General features: G+C 38.5%; 1 pseudogene; it reads left to right on the plus strand.

The window, feature by feature from the left end:
- The first annotated feature begins 344 nt into the window (after window positions 1-344).
- Window positions 345-463, plus strand: LOC118611181 (annotated as a pseudogene).
- Window positions 464-21,300: the final 20,837 nt, after the last annotated feature.

A 21,300-nucleotide genomic window follows, 5' to 3' on the forward strand; every position in this document is an offset into this window, starting at 1 on the left:
CTCACAGGTCTTTGGTTGTAGAATACCCGCAGTAGCTTCCTTGCTTACCTTAACCATTTTCTTGGGTGTGACACCATCGATATTTTATGAAAATTAGTGCTCTTTTGGGATGTGGAACATGTTCATAATGGAATTTCAAGTGAGAAGGGAAGAATACATATGAAAAATGAGGACAGGAAGAGAGCACACTTCACGAAATGTATTCAGTTAGAGGACGTAGTTTACATACCAGATCTAAGATCTTTCTTTCTAAAACAACTGCAAGTCCAAGTTCAAAGGAAAAAGATGAGTAAAAACGTCTATCTACATTTCCTCCTAAAACCTTTATAAAGATATAACGTTTAGTCTATGGCTAAGCCACCCTGAACTAGCCCCATCCCATCTGATCTCGGTTGCTAAGCACGGTTGGGCGTGGTTAGTACTTGGATGGGGGACCACCTAGGAAGACCAGGTGCTATGGGCATAAAAAAAAAAAAAAAAAAGATATAGTGTTTAATTGAAAAAAAAAACAAAGCAAAACATAAACTTCCTCAGGGTTCTTCCCTCCCCCAGCATGGCAGCAGCAAGTACGAGGACCATATCCCATGCCATCTGGAGCTGTCCCAAGAGCAGGCAGGTTCCGGAAGCATCGACAGTGGCATCTGAACCCACCCATTCCCAGATGGTCCAAAATAAGGGGCCAAAGGTCTCAGTCTCAGTGACACCAATTTAACAAAGAAATGCATGACGGCAAAGTGTCAGTTACAGGTTTTGCTGTTAGTATATTTAAAATGCGTGAAGAACGCTAGATGTTTTAAAGGAATTTGCTCTCAGTGGAAAACAATCATGGTATAAATTACTATGCCTCCTTTTATGTATGCATTCAGGTTTTTGTATGTGCGGGTGTGTGTACATACGTATATCTGTATATTTGTGTTTAATATTGGCTTATAAGAATTTTTTACACAAGCAGTAATGTTAGTAATTAAGGAAACTAAACATCCATTTAATAGAATCTGAACAAATATCCTTTGAAGTGGGTTTTAGTAATATTCAAATTAATTATCACAATTATAAATTAAAGATAGGCACATTAATACAGTTAAAAGATAGTAAGAATCTGGAAGGAGATAACTTTTTGTGGAATTTAACTTCAAGTTTTCAGTCTTTCCTATTAAGATGAAATTCTTAAACTGTCCACGTTTCACCGTAGCAGAAAGAAAAGGATAAAATTTACTTCATATTTCAAGCTCAAACCTTTACTTCTCGACACCTCATTGTAGATCATCATTATGTACTAGTAACAGAAACCCTTAGCAGCGTCCTGAGACCTGGTGTCTTGCCGGTCAGTCATTACCACACTGGTGGCCGCATCGTGGGGAGACCGCGTCTTTGTACGCTCAGGCCCCAAGCAACTGCACTGGTAACTTTTCGATACCATATCTTGCCACCGATAAAGACGATCATCAATCTTTGAATCCACAAGTGTACAGAGATACTTTAAAAAGTATCTAGGAAAACGAGGGTCATCAGTAGTCCTTAGGGAATTTGATTTTAAGATCTTTGATTATGTGTTAATGTAGTTTGTAGGAATGACTGTTTTATATTCAAGGACAAGTGAGGATCCTTATAGCAGCATTATACATGAAAATTGATTTTTTGAATTTCCCCTCTTCGTGTAGTTATTGCTAACCTTTAGAAAATAGTTTGCTGTTTTATATTAAGAGGCTATCTTTGTTCTTCCTTGTTTTATATTTTAGCTTCTGAACTTTCTTTGCCCTCAATACCCGTGCTGGTGAAGCAGCCGTAAGTTCAGGCCTGGCTTCTGCCCACACCTTTCTGTAAAGGTGCATCTAGCGTTAAGCAAAATAGGTGAAATTTTTGATGTAATGAAAAGGTTTTTTTTTTTTTTCCCCTCTTTTGTACTTCGGAGATTAATTTGGACAATTTCTTTGTGTATCCTGCCACACTGTTGAGTTTAAAGTATTATTTTATGGCAAAGCATTATTTTCACACTTTCTCAGGGAATTATCTCCTACAAATCCAGCAAGTGGTTTATCTAAAAGTAGATAATCATTCATTCATTTACACGTAATCGTATTGATGAAGCTCCAAGGATGTAATTTTACAAAATCGATGGTTCCCCTGATATTTACATTTAATTTCCTAAAGATAGCTAGAATTTGATTCTAAACTCTTGTTGACCACATCGAAGTTGAATGTTACATCATGTATGAGAACAGAGCAGTGGTGTTCTAAACATTAGTTTTGGCATTTTTTTTTTCAATCAGAACAGAGATAAAAACCATTTGCATCTCTCTGAGGCTTATTTATAGACTCATTCTTTTCATTCAAATTTTTTTCCATTTTTCTTCATTAGTCTGTATATCGTAATGTACAGTTATCAGCAATCAATTCAATAGATGTTTATTGTGTAGCAGCTATGCATCATGCATTAATCTAGGGACTGGATTCACAAAGATAAGCCAAGATTCAAGGACTTATGTAGATGGGCAGATATTCAAGTAGAAGGTTATTATTACTACAGTGCGATAAAAGCAATAATTACAGCACAAATAGAATGATAAGGGAGTGCGGACCAGGGATTGAGTAATTATCCTGGGTAGAGCTTTTTCAGAAGGCTTTGTGGAGATGATTTTAAACTGGTTCTGGCCATATAAACAACAAATTGTTGCTTTTTTGTTTGTTTTTTCTCAATGTCTTTATCGTGGTAAATATACATAACAAAGTTTACCATATTAACCATTTTGTGTGTACTGTTCAGTGGTATTAAATGTATCAGAACATTGTATGACCATCATCACCACACCATCTCCATAACTATTTTTATCTTGTAAAACTGTAACTCTATAGCCATTAAACAATAACCCCTCATTCTGCTCTCCCCGTCCCCCAGCCTCTGGCAACCACCATTCTGTCTCTGTGATTTTTGACTAAGGACCTCCAATAAGTGGTGTCATACAGTATTTGTCTTTTTGTGACTGGCCTATTTCACTTATTTCCTGAAGATTCATCCATGTCGTAGCACAGTCAGAATTTTCTTTCTTTTTTAAGGCTGAATAATATTTCATTGTATATATATGCCAGATTTTGCTTATTCATTCATCCATCCGCGGGCAGCTGGGTTGCACCCACATTTTAGCTGTGATAAATAATACTGCTATGAACATAGATATACAAACATCTCTTTGAAATCTTGTTTTTAGTTCTTTAGAGTATCTACCGAAAAGTGGAATTGCTAGATCATATAGTAATTCTATGTTTAAGTTTTTGAGGAACTGCTCTGTTGTTTTCAATAGCAACTGTACTGTTTTACATTCTCACCAATGGCGCACCAGGGTTCTGATTTCTCCGTATCCTCACCAACACATTTTCTGATTTTTGTTTTGGGTGCTTACCCTAGTGGCTATGAGGGAGTATCTCATTGTAGCTTTGATTTGTGTTTGTAGTTTTTTGTTTGTTTTTTTTTTAATTTTGGGGGGAGGGTCAATTTTCCTTAGACCTGTGTTTCTCAAAGTGTGTTCCAAGGATCACATGATCAAAATCAACCAGCATGTTTACCAATAACATAATTTATTATGCCCCTAAACGTCTATTCAATAGCTATGGTATTGTATGAAGAATATTCAGGTGATTTTTTGGCATAATAAATTTTACCATTGAAACAAATGAAAACTATCTCTTCTCATAATCAAAATTAGGATCATGTTTGTAATCATATGGTCTACTATGATCATCTCCAAATTGTATGAATAAGAACATTTATTTAGATTTCACTGATGTACTACATGTCCAAAAAAGATTAGTTTTATAGAGATAAATTAGATGTACTGAGCCAAGGATCCTGGGATTGGTGGGTACTTGATACATTAAAGTGGCTTAAAGCCCCCATTTAATGCTCAGATCCTCTCTGCGATACCTTACAAGTCGTTTAGATCGTGCCATGTTTGTAACCTACTGGTTCCTCTACCTGGAATATATTTGAACACTTAACTTTCTGCAGGATATTTGCTCATGTTTCATGTCTATCCACAAATGTCTCCAGCCTTGCCAAGTTGACTTTTCCTCACGATATAGCAGACCAGACATATCTTCACTGTCGTACTTAATAATTTATTGCAAATTTTGTTGGCGAGGCTGCTCTACTGCTCTACACCCTTTGAGGATAGAAACAGTCGTCATTCTCCTCCTCCTCCTCCTCCTCCACCTCCTCCTCCATTTTGCCTAAGGCAGTGGCTTATACCTGATATGTAAAATTGTGCTCTTAATTTGAAATCTTAACAAATCTTAAAAAACTGTATATTAACCAGCTAGTCTTTGATATACGGATGATAATTTTATTCATACCAATGGCTAAAGATGAAAAGTTGCATAGATCTTTTCAGGCTGAAAATATTAGGATTTGAATTTCATGAATGAACCAAAAAGTCTATAATGATACAGAAAAGATGAAATATGAAAAGTTTGTTTATATAAGGAAAAATATATTTTCTTCAGAACTTTTTTGCAGAAATAACCAGGTAAATTGTTTAAAAGGTGGAAAATAAGAATATAAAGATATTTTAATTTTTTCCTTGGATGCAAAATGCAGAATTTCAGTTTCCAAATCAAATAAGGACTACTAAGTTTTGGAAAGTGTCCTGTATATAAGCTATTAATACAGATATCTTGTGGTGTAGAGTGTACAATTTCAAGAAAAATGATTCATTCATTTTTTTTTTCAATTGCATAATAAGTTTTTGAGATAATATTTCTGGACTGTTGTCAAAGCAACACAACGGAAAAATAACGATGGGGTACGAAAGTCACTGATGGCTGTTTTTGTGAGAACAGGATGCAATCCTGGAGCCACCGACTCTCCCACACTCATTGCACACACACCCTAGAACTGCCATATCATTCATTCCCTCTCGGTTTCTCAGGTAACTAGTTGCAGGTAAAATCGATAGCTGTTTCCCAGGGTACACCACTGCATTGACAAGAAACTAACCCTTTCTATTATATTTACTACACTGTTCTTTCCGTTTGGTGCATTAGTCCAAGGACTTGACAACCTGAAGAACCTGATTATAAAATCTACCAAAACAACAAAAAAATACCCAATCTGAAGTGCCCATTAAAAACCGAAAATGCCATGTGCGGCTACAGATAATAAAGAATACATCTCTGAGCCAGTATTAACATTCAGAATGTCAGGTGTGTGTTCTAAAGATCTGTGGCAGTGTGATGGCAGGCAAATGATTGCAATAAGATAACAATTGACCAGCTGCTCCAAAATAATGAGCCAAGCCTTTCCCAGAAAGCCAGGGGAAAACGGAGGTCAAGCCTGCCCAGAGATGCTGATAATGAGGACGTGAAACGCCTCTGATGGCAGTAAACTAGTCTTCACCTGATTCATTATCCAGGTACAAAAATCCCTGTGAGAAGCCCCATTAGAAATCAATGCATATTGGCCTTTTACCCACAAATCTGCCTCCTGAGTAAAAGGAACCCCCATACACTGCTGGTGGGACTGGAAATTGGTACAGCCGCTGTGGAAAACAGTACGGAGGTTCCTCAGAAAACTAAGAATTCATCCGCCATCTGATCCAGCAATCCCGCTGCTGGGTATTTACCCCCAAAGTCTTGAAAACCCATATCCGAAAAGATATTTGTGCATCAGTGTTCATAGCAGCATTGTTTACAGTGGCCAGCACATGGAAACAACTGAAGTGTCCTACGATAGATGACTGGCTGAAGAAGCTGTGGCGCATATACACAATGGAATGTTACTCAGCCATAAGAAGAGATGAAACACTGCCATTTGTGACACCATAGATGGACCTCGAGATAATCATGCTAAGCGAAATAAACCAAACTGAAAAAGTTGAAAACCACATGATATCACTTATATGTGGGATATGAACATAAAAGCAACAAATGAACAGGACAAACAGAGACTCAGGGACATGGACCGTGGCCTAGTGATTACCAGAGGGTAGGAGGTAGGGGAGGAGGGGAGAGGTAGACAGAGTAAAGAGGGTCAAATATAGGGGAGTAGGGAGAGGGCGAAGTGGGTAAAGGGCATCAGGTATATGGTAGCTGAAGGAAACTGGACTTTGGGTGGTAATCACACAATAGAATATATAGATGTCAAACTATAGTGTACACTTGAAAATTATATAATTGTATTAACTCATGTTACCCCAATAAATGTAATTTTAAAAAAAACCACAATAAAAAAACAAGTAGAGACAAAAATGTTAGGAGTGATGGAATATAAGGTAGTCATAAGTCTTGGAAAAGTTTATATAGTTATTTTAAAAATAAAAGAAAATAAAGGAGTAAAAAAACAAAACAAAACAAAATAAACTGCCTCCTGAGAAACAGCTGCGGGTTTTTCAATTTGAGATTACAAAAAAAGAAAAAGAAAAGATCCTTTTTTTTTTTTTTTTTTTACTATATAGAAGCAGGTTTCCAGAGGTGCCCTTTTTGAAATCTTGCTGCTGCTTCGGCCATTCCCACAATGTTTGCATTCGTCACATTCCGAATGCAGACCTGGCTGCACTTTCTCTCCTTTGTCCTGGGATTCCGAAGCCGCCACCTGGTACATGGGCCTTCTGGGGATGCTTCCGGCTTTTGTCCTCTGCGAGCAAATGAAAGTCACAACTTTTATCTTTACTGGGGGGATACGCAGCAAAAGAGAAAATGAAAAAGTCAGACTTTGCCAGTGTATTGAGAGGTGATGTTAAAATGATCCGTCAGACCATTCCGTAGACTTCAGGTGCCAAATCAGCAGGTGAGCAGTCCCCAAGCCTCACTTAGCGACTTCATTATCTTTTGGTTCCCGGGGCTAATCCTCTGTCAGGGACCCCCCCGCCGCCTTCGTCACCTCTGTCAGGCTGACTGTTCCTCCTTCACAGCCAGCGCGTGAGTGGTGGGTGGTTGTCAGTTTTGATCTGGTAAACATTTTGCTTGTCCTCAGTGACATCAGTTGTCTGGCCCACACCGCGCAGCCATTGTCAGCACTCAGAGGGGCCTGCGGCAGAGGGACGGGCAGAGGCTGATCCTGTCGAGGGTGGGAACGCACCTCCGGACGGAGGGCGCGGGCCGGAGACGCCACCCGCGCCCGCGCCCTCAGCTCTGCTCCCGCGGCTTGCTGCTTGTCTCACTTCTGTCATCGGCGCGGGTGGCTTCTTCGAGGCCCATGTTAAAGCATGGAGACAGCCCAGGCCGGGAAGCCCAAGGAGAGCAGTGGGTGCACAGGTAGCCCCAGCTCTCGGCGCCCTGCGGACAGGCGTGAGCCCTGGGGTGGAGCTGGGTGCCCGCGCCTCAGCACGGTCTCCACAGGGCGTCGCGGGGACCCCGCGGTGCTCCATCCAGTCCCCTCGGTCGTGCCTCGCCACCTCACTGCTCGGTGTCTCCAGCTTCAGTGAGCCCCAGAGACCCCTCCTCACCCAGCCCTCCGGCTTCTAGATCATGTCCCCATGAGCACGAGGAGCAAAGGGGGCCTGGGAGGCTTCACTCGCCGCCGCCGCCCCCTCGGCCAGGCCGCCGTTAGCCAGTGACCCACAGCTGTGACAGCATGGAAGGCCGCCCCTCTCGACCTAGCACAAGAGAAATCCGGGGAGTCATTATACTCCCGAGGTCCCCGGGGACCGGGCTGAACTCCTTCCTCTCCAGACGGAGCCTGGAATCCCATCTGGCTCGTCCTGTTCCCAGGAGCTTTCCCCACCCCTCTCCGTGCTCCCTGGGAGGACTATTGAGTAAATCACTTGCTCAAGATGATCCTCAACCCAGGTTAGGATCTGGTCCTAGACAACTAGACCACAGATGCGTTGTGTTCATGATAATTTTAAGTGTGAAAACTGCCTTATACCCACAGATTTCCTGGGCACTGGGCTACCTCGGCCTGGTGTCAGCTTGGCGACCCATGGGAGGTCCCATGGAGGTACGAGTTACCTATTCCTGGAACAAAGGCCCCGAAGTTTCACATTTTAAACAGGACACATTTATAATCTTCAGTTTCTGGCGCAGCTGAGCTGAGCCTTGCCCCTCAGTGCGCCCCGCAAGCCAGGGTCACAAGAGAGGGTCCCCGGCCAGTGTCTCCCAGCGTGGCGGGCAGGCTTCAGTCCTCTGTGCGCTGTTGACGCCTCCCTCGGTTCTGTTCAACACGGCAGCTCATGCCAGCCGAGGGAGGACAGACCAGAAAGCAAAAGGGAGTGAGAGGCGCTCCAGCATAGAGCACACTGGAAAGATGGTGTCGACGCCTCCGGTGGCCCAGTCACAGAAGTGCTGTCTCCTCTGCCGCTATTGGCATTTTGCTTAGAAGCAGGTCGCCAGGCGCAGCCCACACTCGGAGGCAGGGGCCCGCACGGTGTGCGCGTGGGGAGTGGAAAGTGGGACCCTCCCCGAACGTCCTCCATTCTTCTAGGCCACCAGAGATCACCCGTGCAGATTGCTGCCTGTCACCGCAGTTTCCTTCCATGAGAACTTTAAGCCTCATTTTCAGAAGTGAGTTTTTGGAGTTCATTATTCTGCATAACGGATGGAAGCACGTATTTACACATAAATACCACTTAAATGTCAGCATATGAAATGCTTGTAATGATTTGATCTTTGCAATACCTTATGAAAAAGTAAAATGGTTAAAATCACGTTACGGCAAATCATGAAGTTTAGAATCTGAAAAATCTCTGCTGCCACTTCATTGGTATTTTTTTTTTTTTTTTTGACATTTTCTGAAACGATGCTCGAAACGATTTGCCCCGGCGCTTAGTCTGGCTTGACAAGTGCCGGGGACTTTATGCTGCACTCTCGGCAAAGCCGCGTGTCCACTTCAGTGGCTCCGAGATGAGTCCGCTCGGCTCCGGGAATGAATGATTCCCTGGATCTTATCTCCCTCGTGCCGGCTGTCTGGGCTCTCAGTTCGCTAACATAATGATTTCTAAATACCATGTCCAGATGTCCTCCTGGGATAAGCAGGGCAGAGAGAATGCAGATGTGTGAAAAGACAAAGTTTTGCTTTGCATTTTTGATTTAAAGTAATCGTAGTTATGGCTTCTAGTCAGACTGTTCTCACTCCTTTAGTGCAGTGGTGTAAACAACCCCTTTCCACTTGCAGTGACTCTATATTTCTATTTTTCTGTTTCTGTTTACATTCACATTCACATTTATATTTTATTTACATTTATATTTATATTTACATACCTGCTTTTGTGCCCCTTGTTATACAAGTAATAAAAAGGTCTAGTCATCACAGTCGTTAATATAGTCATTATTTGGAAGTTGGCCTTACACCTGTCTAAAATTTCAGAAAAGCTTGCGAAGCATCTGCCCCCACCACTTCATGAGAAAACCGAGTGGCATTAAGTAAACAGCAGCCACCCTACGGCAGGCCCGCACTTGCTCACTCTGGAGTGAGCTGTGACTGCTGACGAGGACCCGCGTGGCTTTGTTTTAACACCACGTATGCGTGAACGTTATCTCTTGGATGTCCAGACATTTTCATTCAATATGTGACTGAGTTTAAGTTGAATCATCATTGTAGTTAATCATTAATTAAAAAAAAAAATGTTACGTGTATTTTTTTTAATGTAATAGCTAATATAAAACCTTGCTTTGTGCTAGAATGTTTAAAAAGCACTAAAATCCCAGAGCATCATGAGCCTGACAGCCACTCAGCTGAACAAAAAGACAGAACCACGCAATACATATAAATACACACAAATGCGATGCCGAGGATCTGTTATTTTACTTGAAGGGTATTTTCTGTCTCAACAGTAATAAAATTTATACATGCAATTGTTCAGTAAAACAGATGTAGCTTACGTTGTGTCTAAAGGCCACCAAACCTGGATTCTGGAGGGATTAGATAAGAGAGAAAGCTCATGTCAAAACAGAGTCGGCTCTGACTTCCCCGCCCCTTCCACTGCTAGAGGGGACAAACAGAAGGCGAAAGTCAGATCTGTATCAACAGTTTAAACTTCCCCTAGCGAAATGATGTGTTTGCTGAGCAGCAAGCGTGTACCGCGTCGGACCCCACTTAAGAGACTCTCAGGCCGTTGCAGGCGACAGAGATGCGGGTGTTTGGGACGCTGAGCTACTAGGTGAGCAGACCAAGCCTTTCAGGAGACCGGGACTGTCTGCCAAAACCTAACAAAGTCTGAAGGAACAAAATATGGCGATCCTGGTTTTTAAAAATAGTATAACTACCGTACTTAAAATAGAGTTAAATTGAAAAGAAATTGCCACCCATCATTTTTTTTAACACATAGAACACATTTTCATTTATACACACGTGTGTATATCCACACATATATAGACACACTAAATCATTCAGAAGACAAAATCTTAATTAACTGCTTTTTTAACTGTAAAATATATCACGAACACCTTGCAGATTACAGTAGAAATTGTTAGTCGCCTACAGCCTGCCTGCCTAACCTTCACTCCATTAATTCCGGCTAAAAAGGGTATAGGGTGAGCGCGGCCGGGTGGGGATCGGGGCAAGCCGCTCGCTCGCAGTGATCCCGTTCCGTGGTCCGCCAGCCTCCTCGGTGTGCCTGGTGAGCACACGGTCCAGACCACGGAGTCTAAGAGAAGAAAGCTGGAGGCGTTCCAGGAAACTTTTGATTTTCCGATTAAACAAGGCAGATGCAAGGGACTCAGTACTTTCTCTTCCCCTCCCCCACCTTCTGATCTGCATAAGGATGTGAAGGCTGATGCCACAGTAGCCACCTCAGAGCGTGACAGAAAGGCAGAGAATCGCAGAGAAAACGTCCCTGAACCAGGCCAGCACTGACTACCTCTAGAGTCCTTTATTGTATGTCTATCAAGAGAAAAATAAACATAAATCATGAAAGCCACTCTGATTATTGTCCGTTACTTGAAGACAAATGTGTCTTTTATTTCTAATATACCTCAAATATGTCTTTTATTTTTCCTTAAATATAAGATACACATGACTGATGTTATGATTACAAACTCTAATTTCACGTTGTTTAGAAAGGCACTATGGAAAAATGAATCCTATAGCAAAAGCTTTATTCCACTTGGTTTTATTTCAACTATCCTGATCATTCTGGTAATACAAAGAAGGCCTTTGACTAATCGCCTAATTTTTGCTAATTAGCCTTTTATAGATGCCTGAACAGGCTTAACTAGCTCAAAATTAATATTTGAATATTTTTTATCACTACTCTTCATTCACTTTAAGTAATTTGTTTTCTATTTGTGATAAGAGAGATAGATGGATTTAGGGAACTCTATTAAGACAATATTAATTCAGTTGGCCATGCATGTGGCAGAATTCTTGACTGTGAAACAGCAAGTGACTAAAGTTGGAAAATATCATTCTACTCAGTCATTTTTAATGGCGGAATACTCTACTCTCCTAGGTTGTATTCGTGTGTACATATCAAGCAACAAAGTTTCAAAAGACATGAGGTAAAAATTATTGGAGCCAAGAGAAGAAATAGATAAATCTACATTTACAGTTACAGACTTTTAACACACGGCAATACTTACTCGTAAAGTTGATTAAATAGGGAACTTTTTAAAAATAGAAAATGTAAGTAAAAAGAACTTGCTTATGTGTATCATAAAACATGTGTACAATAAAACATTTAACTATTTGTACACCATGAAGCCTTCATAATAAACAGTGTTACCAAAAAAGTTCATCATATTATTCTGAGTAAGATATCGCAGTTATTAATATAGGACAGCATATTTTTCAGGAAATAACTTACATTCTTTTTAAAAATGTAGTTCAACCTTTTAATTTCAGTGCAGTATTTGACCTACTGTGGCAAAAAGTATATGAGTCAACTACAGTTGACCCTTGAACAACCAGGTCTGAATGTGTGCATCCATTTATAGACAGATTTTTTTTCAGTACATACATACACTACTATAAATGCATTTTCCTTATGATTTTCTTAAAACATTTTCTTTTCTCTAGCTTACATTTCTCTAGCTTACAGTATATAATAAATATAAAACACAAAATATGTGTTAATAGACCATGTGATAGGAATGGCTTCTGGCCAATAGTAGACTATGAGTAGCTTAGTTTTGGGGGAGTCAGAAGTCATATGTGAATTTTTGACTATGCAGGGGTTGGTGCCCCTGGGCTCCACAAAATTATTCAGGGTCAATTGTAGTCATCTGACAAAATATGGACATTTACACACTATTAAACAGTGAGGGAGATGTCAGTAAGTATGTAGATACTGTCATCGTGTCTGCGTATATAGGTTGTTACTCTGTATTTTCATGAAAGTAGTATAATGGTTTTTTTGTTATTTTATTGTTGGTATTATTATCATTTATTAAAGATATATATAGCTCTAATAAGATCAAATAGAAGAAAAATTACCTCAAAATAAATATTAGTTTCTGTGGACCTACATGATGTGCGCAGATACCATTGTAGCAAATTATCGATGTGGGTATATGGATCGGTATCATTCTTTGTGGTTATTGCATTTTCTAAATGACCCTCCTGTGTTTTAGCAGATACCTTCAGGCACTCCAAAAAATACTTATGGGCTGACCAAGTCGTCATCTCCATTTATTCTCCTATTAGAATATATTTTGTTCTTTCCCTCATCATATCTGAGATCTTTTAAGATAGTCATTTCAGGTCCCGTTGTTCTTCCAAAATAAAAAATAAAAAATAAATGTGGATTTACCACATGCATGAAAATACTATAAAATATTATAGGAAAAAAATAAAGAATGAGTATTTGGATCAAAATTGTTGACATTGGTTAATCACCAAGACTCTGTCCCTAATACACCAACAAAACAGATAGAATAGGAATACTTAATTTAGTTCTCCATTACTTGGACAATTTTTTATTGTTTTAAATTCACTTTCAGAGTATTTTATTGTTTTTCTCCAAAGAAACAACATTATTTATATGCCCTTTTTAAAAAATAAAAAATAAACCTTCTCACCTTGGAAAAATCATTGAATTTAAAGGCTCACACTTGTTTGGTAAATATAACCTTAGATGTGCTGAAATTTATAATTCAGTGGCCATAATATATTTTGCTCTTGGTTTCACAGAGTTTATTTTACTCACCCTCTACATTCGGAGGTTTATTGTCTTAATATGAGATCATTTCAATGATACTGTATTTTTTAAAACAACTTTCTGGGGCATGACATAGTTTCCACAGAAAAGCAACTCCCAAACCCCAAGTTTTTTTATTCTTAGGTCAAAAAGGATTGTTTTCTGGTTCTAGACATTTAACAGATATGTGAGTCAATATGAAGTCCTTCCCTCCTATACCAGGAAATTCCTGGGACCTAGATGCTGTCCCGGAAGAAGGGCGGAGTAGAATTCCTGGACAGGATTCTCCGTCTTGCTTGTAGTCCTCTCTCAAAGTCATGGGCATGGGAGAGCTGGCATACCTTCATCTGTCTGTCTAGTTTAGATTTCCAGCAGGTCAAGGCTGGCAGTGGCATCACTCATAGTAAGGTTTGGGATCCAAAATGTTTCACAAGTTGCCCGTGAACCTGAAGGTAGCACCGATGATGTGGAATCTGCTAGCTAACGCTTTCTTCTGAAGAACATGAGTTTTTATTTTAGCTGGCAATTCTGTTGGCTTAGCTCTAAACGCCAGTGTCATCTTTAGCGGCCAAAACCTCTCTCTTCTTTCCAACATCCATCTGTTGTTTTTCGCTGGGTACCTTGGATTGATTATTTACACATTCACAGTTCTGTGATCATCCGAAGATTTGGGAGAAATTCATACGTAGATTTTGGAGTTTTCTCCTTCTGTGACTTTCTTCTTCCGAGGGTCTACCCCTTCCCTTTCTAAAGTGACTGGACCATTGTGCGTTCCCACCGGCAGTGAGTGAGAGTTCCTGGTGCTCCACGTCCTCACCAGCGATTGGTGTCATCGGGGTTCTGGATTTGGGTCATTCTCATAGGTGTTCAATGGTATCTCATTGTCGCTTTAATTTGCATTTCCCTGATGACGCGTAATGTGGAACAACTTTTCATGTGCTTCATTTTTTTTTTAATCACAAAATTAAAACACTTTGAGAGAAGAGCTTAGAGCTTTCATTTATATGCAGTCTTCAAAAAGTTCAAATAGGCGGTTTAAGTATAAATGTCTACATTTATACCTATCATGAAATATATGAAATTATGAAGCAAAAGAATGCGAATAGATTGTAAAAAAATATAAAACGTGGCTGAATTTTTTGCCATTTGCGGTTGGCTTATCGGCCAGATGATACCGTTAGTTGTTGAGACAGGAAGCAGTGCTTCTTGTTCCCTGCGTACTCCGCCCCCGCGAAGCCCTTTGCTGATTGGGTACAGTTTTTAAATGTCACAGTTGATTTGTGAATTAAAGTGCACTGTAATTGTTGAATGCTGAATTCTACCATGAAAATACTCATTTTGGAAACTTCTTCCAATTCAGGTATAGCTTTTACTTAATAGGACTCGGCAGGAATCGCCATTATTTTAACGACTTGAGAATGTGACAATTTACTCTATGATATATGTCTTATTACCATTCTCACTAAGCTATCTGCTACATGCTTCTCATTTAATGGAAGGAAGGCAGAGAACACCTGGGGTTTCACACAAAAAAGCCCCACTTAAATGGTAGATACTGTGCACTGTGGTAAAACATTGAAAATCACACTTTTAAAGATAAAGGAATGAGGATACCAAATGTGAAGAATAACTAAAAATCAATGTAACTATACTATATTCTGTCATTATATTCTTTTCAGTTTCTACCTGGACTTAAGAATCTTTGTAACTTCTTGTTTGATTTTGTTTTTTTATTTTTAATAGGCTCTTTACATTTGTAACTCTTTATTTAAATAACTATGCCACATTTAGACTATATATATATATATATATATATATATATATATATATTCCTAACCAAAAAAAAATCAAATATGTAATATAATAAATGTGGTTTTCCCTTACAGTGTAGATAAATAACGGGAAGGAAGAAAATTGATAATTTAGTTGCCAGGCTCTGTTGCTCTACTGAGAAGACTAATTACTTAAAACAGCCAACCATATCGCATAGTTCTCAACCAATTCCTTCATCTTCTTCTGAAAGTGGCTAATTCCAGATGTCAACCAAAACTCCAAAAATTCTTTCGGTTTGAGAGAAGAATGGAGCTGTAGCCTTCTAACTCTTCTCAGAGTTATCTTGCTGCTTTAGAGATGCAAAACATGTTTCTTAATTAAACATTTTCATCACTTCAAAGCAAAACTCCTTAACCATTAAGCAGTTTCTCCCCAATACTCTCGCTCCACCACCATCTCCTAGCAACCACCAATAAGCGTTTTGTCTCTATGGATTTATCTATTTTGGATATTTCTTATAAACAGAATTATACAATATGTGAGTTTTTGTGTCTGGTTTGCTTCATTTAGCAAAATGCTTTTGAGGTTCATTGATATTACAGGACATATCACTACTTTGTTTCTATGGATGAATAATACTCATATCTATATAGTCACGATTTGTTTATCCATTCCTCTGTTGCTGGAAATTTGGGCCGTTTCAACCTTTTGGCTTTTGAGAAGCTACAAATGTACTTGTACTGATTTGAATGTTCATTTTTAGTTGTTTTGGATATATATCTAAAAATGAAATTGTGGAATCATTTTGTAATTCTATGCTTAACTTTTTGAAGTACCTACAAACTATTTTCCATAATAACTAAACCTTTTTCCATTACCATGAGCAATAGACAAGCCTTCAAGTTTCTCTGCATCCCCGTATCAACATTTATTTCCGTTTTTTCATTTTGTTTTTTTTGGTATTATAGTCACTCTAGTATGTGTAAAGTAGTATCTGGTTGTGGTTTTGATTTTTATCTCTCTAATTACTCATGATGTTGAACACTTTTTTAATGACCTTGTCGGCTGTTTGTATATCTTTTCTGGAGAAATGTCTATTCAAGACCTTTGCCCATTTTTTAACTGAGTTGTCTTTCTGTCTTTTAATTGCTGCATTATAGTTAGAGTTCTGCATGTATTCTGAAGGACTAGACTTTTTTCAGTTGTGTGATTTCCATATATTTTCTCCCACTTTTTAGTGGTCTTTCTACTTTCTTGATGATGTCCTTTAATGTACTTTTTTTTCATGAAGTCTATTTTTTCTTTTGTTTATGCTTTTGAGGTCTAAGAATATCTTAAGAATCCATTACTAAACCCAGGGTCATGAAGATTGTCCCCTGTGTTTTCTTGTAAGAATTTTAGGGTCTTAGCTCTTACATTTAAGTCACTGAGCATTTCAAGTTAAATTTTTTAATCCAATGAGTGGTAACCAACCAAATTCTTATTCTTTTTAATTTTTTTTTCTCATATAGATGTCTAGTCTCAGCATCATATGCTGAAAATACTATTCTTTTCCCCATTAAATAATCTTTTGGCATCAGGGTATTGCTGGCCTCAGATAATTAGTTGGAAAGTATTTTCTCCTGTTTTTTTTTTTTTTTGAAGAGTTTCAGAAGGATTGGTGGCAGCTCTTCCTTAAACAGTTGGTACATTTTACCGATGAAGCCATCTGGTCCAGGACTTTTTTTTCCATTGGGAGGTTTTTGATTAGTGATTCAACTTCTTTACCTATTATATCTGTTGAGATTTTCTATTTTTCTATTTTCCCTTGAGTCAGTTTTGTGTTTCTGGACATTTGTCCATTTTATCTCGATTATTATTAGTTGGCTAATAATTGTTCATAGGATTGTCTTTTAATCTTTCGTATTCCTGTAAGGTTGAGAGTAACGTTGCCACTTTAGTTGTGTCATTACTAGTAGATGCGCCCAACATGAAATGCTAAAGAACATTAGACAGTAACTGTTTAACTATGCACCATGTTTTTACTATAGGAGTCAGTGTTATACTCTGACCTCCTCAAAATATTTTAAATGTTTGTTGAGTCATGATGCTCTGAAAAGTGTCTTTATTATGGTTATGGCTCTGATTGGAATCATGCTCTGTTTTTTTTTTTTTTTTAAATCAGGTAATAATGTATTACAAATTTTCCATGACTTAGAAATAGAGAGTAAAAGCTATGTGTGCTATCAGTTTTATCAAGAAACATATGTTTTAATATGGGAGTCTGCCCTCCATATTTCGAATCTCAAAATAGGAATTTTCACTAACCAATTCTAATAGCTCTAAATATCATAGAGCTCTATTATCTACAAAACCTTGTGAAATTAATTCCTTTTCATACCTAAATAATTTTTCATAGTAGCAAGTTTAAATTATGATTTGTAAAGCAGGACTTTTTTAAAATTTGTCTTAAATAAAAAATCTCTGTTCAGATAATTGCAATGCTTGAAAACAACTGATTTTAATTTGAGATCTCCCAAGATCCTGCTTCCTCAAATCTACAATGAGAATACAATGTATCTTTCAGTATTGTCGGGAAAAGAATATCAGATAAAGAATATTAAAGTGCTTTGTATGCTATAAAGCACTCTGCTCGTGGACATCAGCTTACGGGAGATTCTGAAATTTACCGAACACATCTAGCTCTTTGTGGTTTTATAGAAATAAATCACATTCTTCTAGCCTTCATATTTCCAAATTGAAAAACTCTATATTTTTAGATTGCCCTTTCAGAAATTTCAGTCCAACCAGTATTTATTAGTGCCCACTCTCCACTGAGCACGTCACTGGCTGTTTATAACACACGGATAAAGCTAGCAGAGTTCTCCTCTTGACTTCCTTTCTAACCTCTGGGTCTCTTGTTCAGTGATTCTAAAGTAGTTCAGCTGAAATTTCACTCTTGGATGAGTATGTGAATATGGGCCTGGGGGAGAAACCCTTGGGACAGGTCTGCCCCATTTTGGGGAGAAAATAAACAGTCCAGCTCTCTTGTTCTTCAAAAGAGCAAGGAATGCAACTTCCTGCAGTGTTTTAAGTGTGATTGTCTGTTATAAGAGATCCTATTTCTAAATATTGTGTCCAACAGTCTTCCTTTGGGCTTTTACATATTATTAAGGTATCTCTCTCTCTCTCTCTTTTTTTTCTTCCTGAAGTACAGTGAATGAATCTCTGCTCAAAGAAATTGACTTTCCAATTTTGACTCTTAGCCTAGTCAAGCCCATAAGTTAATACCCTAATGTGAAAACATGGGGAATAAAAATGTCATGAGTGGTTAAAAATTGGGCGAATAGGAAAATGCATGTACTTTTGGAGTAAAGCATTGTGAATATCACAACCCCTCTCCCGCCCTGCCCCGGGACTGTTTTCACTGTTTGCCACTCGACATCGTAGAGTCTTTGTGGCGACATGATGGCAAGCTCTCATTCCCTGTAGTAAACAAAGGTCCATGTTTATACTCTCTTACGGATATAGTGAAGCCACCAACTGTGCGTAGAACAGACACCCTGTTTGACATGTCTGTACTTGTCACTGTGTAGAGCCTCATCAGTGTGGGCTTTTTGTGACCATGTATACTCGAAGGTGGTTATAAGTAAAAGGTTAATTTATCTCTTAGGAAAAAGCTCGACAATTTGAATCGTGGTCTGAAAGGAGAATGGTCTAAATCGCCTGGAAATCCATGATGGCGGTTGACTATTTTCTCATGATTTATCATGATCGCTAAGAATATACTATGTATGTAATAATACTGAGGAGAACTCTCCCCATTTTGCAGTTCTTGAATTTCTGAAGGTATCTTAGGACGTCGAGAAGTTAACTCACCTCGGTGTCTCTGCTGCCCGGGTTCTCCCATAGTTTGCCTCATCTCTCATTTTTTCTGGCTTCTCTGTTTGTTCAATAAGTCTGAGCGTGGACATGGAGAAATGAATGCATATTCAAGTTTATCTCCAAACCTATAAAGAGATACACCAAACAAGTTTGTCCAAAACACGAGTTGTTCAACAATTTTGTTGTCTCAACACCTATAATTGTTTATCAAAAACATTTATAATTCCCAATAGTTTAAAAAACATAACATTACCAAAATTTTACTTCGTGGAATGCTCACTTCTTTTGTTCCCTCCATGTTTTTGCATTTGTTGTCTTTGACACCAAATTGCTGAAGCCGTTCTTTTCTAGGCCACATCATTTTTCAGAGGAAAAGGCAGTACCATAAAATCAATAAGTAACTCTAAACCGAAGGAGTAGTTTGACAGTGTGAGTTGAGATCGCTAACATAAAACGCACCATTTGAAACAGAGGAAATTTAGGTCATGTCATTCTTTCTCCTTCTCATTTCCAGGAATAGGTCACCCACTCCCGAACCTCTCTGCAAAGAGTTTGCTCATCCACCTTATCCAAAAGGAAAATAATTATAATAATAAAGGATTTAGATGCATGTAGATATAAAATGAAGAACACACATATTTAAGAGAAATCAATTTACAAGTTACCAGGAACATAGTCTTAAATAAAATAAAATGAGATACAAATCATCGTCATGTTATTAGCAAATTTGAATGTTAGAGAAACCCAGCATATTAAATACCCATTGACAGACCCTGACATTTTGGCAGGCATTTTAATTCAAGTCCCTCCTAGCTGCCTAATCACCAGGTGGCAGTGCAGTAGCACTCATCCATATCTGTCTTCGCCAAGCCTTTAAAAAAGTGACATTGCAATGATGTTCTCACATAGCACAGGTAGAAGTGTGGGGTTTAAATGTTTTGCGGTTATTCCCTGCCAGCATTAAAACACACTTGCATGCATTTCTTAAATTGTTTTTTTGCAGTGAGTTCTATGTAGCTAGTTCCCTTCTCTAATTTCCCAAGCTAGAAAAACTGAATATATGCAACCTTCACAGCTCTTTGTTGTCTTTTCTACATTATAGTAGGACATTTTCTACATTATAGTAGGAAATGAATTATGTATTTATTTATTTTGGTAACCAGCGCTTTCAACAATTGGATTAAGGTGGGGATTCCCACAGCTTCCACAGAAGCTTATGCCAGAAGAGTGTATATATAAAAAAATCCTCTACGACAAGAATTCTGACATTTCATTTTTCCTTATCTAAACTTCTCCAGCTGTCATTATGCCATCTGAGACAAGTTTTCGGTCTACATTACGATTCCACTCTCTCAGTTCTTTTGTATTTGCACAATGTCCATTCAGCAGTTTAACTGGGACAAAAGAACCAATTTCAACATTTGGTTTCAGATACCCAGGAGTTATTATGTATTTAAAGTATGTCCAGATTCTTCTTTTTTGCAGATGGAAATTTAGAGATACAGGTAATGTCATCTGATCCAATGTCAACTTGTGCATGTAGGACAAAACCGAAAATGTGTAACGTTTATGTTTTTTTTTCCTCTCTCTGAGTTTAGTGTTATATCATCCTCAAATACTCTAGACAGACTGAGAAGAAGGTATTTTGGGAATATCTCCAAAACCTTGGACATAGTCTTTTCCTTTATTTGGAGTCAGTGGAGAAAGAACTGTCTTTACCTGTGGAGGAACTATGCAATAGTATTTGGGAAGCAGAGGAAATACCTTTTTCCGTAAGGACTGGGGTTAAACTAAGATGTGGCCCTTTACATGTTAACCACACAAAACCTTTGGAAAACAAAAAGAAAGGGACCCACCTACTACATGATCTGAGAATTGCTGGGGTTCTTAGAAGACTGAATTGAAAAATATTTATTTGACGTGGGAAACCTTTCTTCTGTAGCTAGTCCACCTCCACGTATTAGGAAGAGGTGGCTTTTCTTTACTCTAAAGATAATGATCCATCACGACAGCTAATCTAGAAAATGACACAATCATAATCCAGGCCGATCTGTTTAGCAACTATTGTTTTTTGCATGTTTAATTTTATTGAGTTTATATTAGAACATTTTATGAAACATGTTAAAATTAAGTTCAAATGGACAACGCCCAAAATTAGGGTCCCTCAGCTCCATGATGGAGTTTGTCCTGTTTGAGGAATTCTAGTCACATCAAAATCCCTTGTGACGGACAAGGCTCAGCTTTATGTGACTGTGGCTGAAGTTTTATGCAGCTCCATCTGGAAAGAAAATGGATAGGTGGGTCCACGTTTTCGAAAGACAACCTCTGTTGAATTGAAAGCCATTTCAACTTACTGGTTTTTAGAGTGTTCTGTCTGAAATTCTTCAAATTAAAATCTATTCAATATTTAAAAATAATTACATTGAAATTCATTCTACCTTTGCAATACCTGCTAAAGCGGGAGGGAATCTACTTGTCAGTGGCTACAAGGTGACATATGTTGTGAATAGTTTTAAGATGTTAGATCTTAAATGTTTCAGTTACTCTTTCTAACTAATATAATTTCATATAGATTCAGTAACTGGGAAGTCCTCTTTTT

This window comes from Rousettus aegyptiacus, unplaced genomic scaffold, assembly GCF_014176215.1.
Source record: "Rousettus aegyptiacus isolate mRouAeg1 unplaced genomic scaffold, mRouAeg1.p scaffold_m13_p_13, whole genome shotgun sequence".
NCBI lineage: Eukaryota > Metazoa > Chordata > Mammalia > Chiroptera > Pteropodidae > Rousettus > Rousettus aegyptiacus.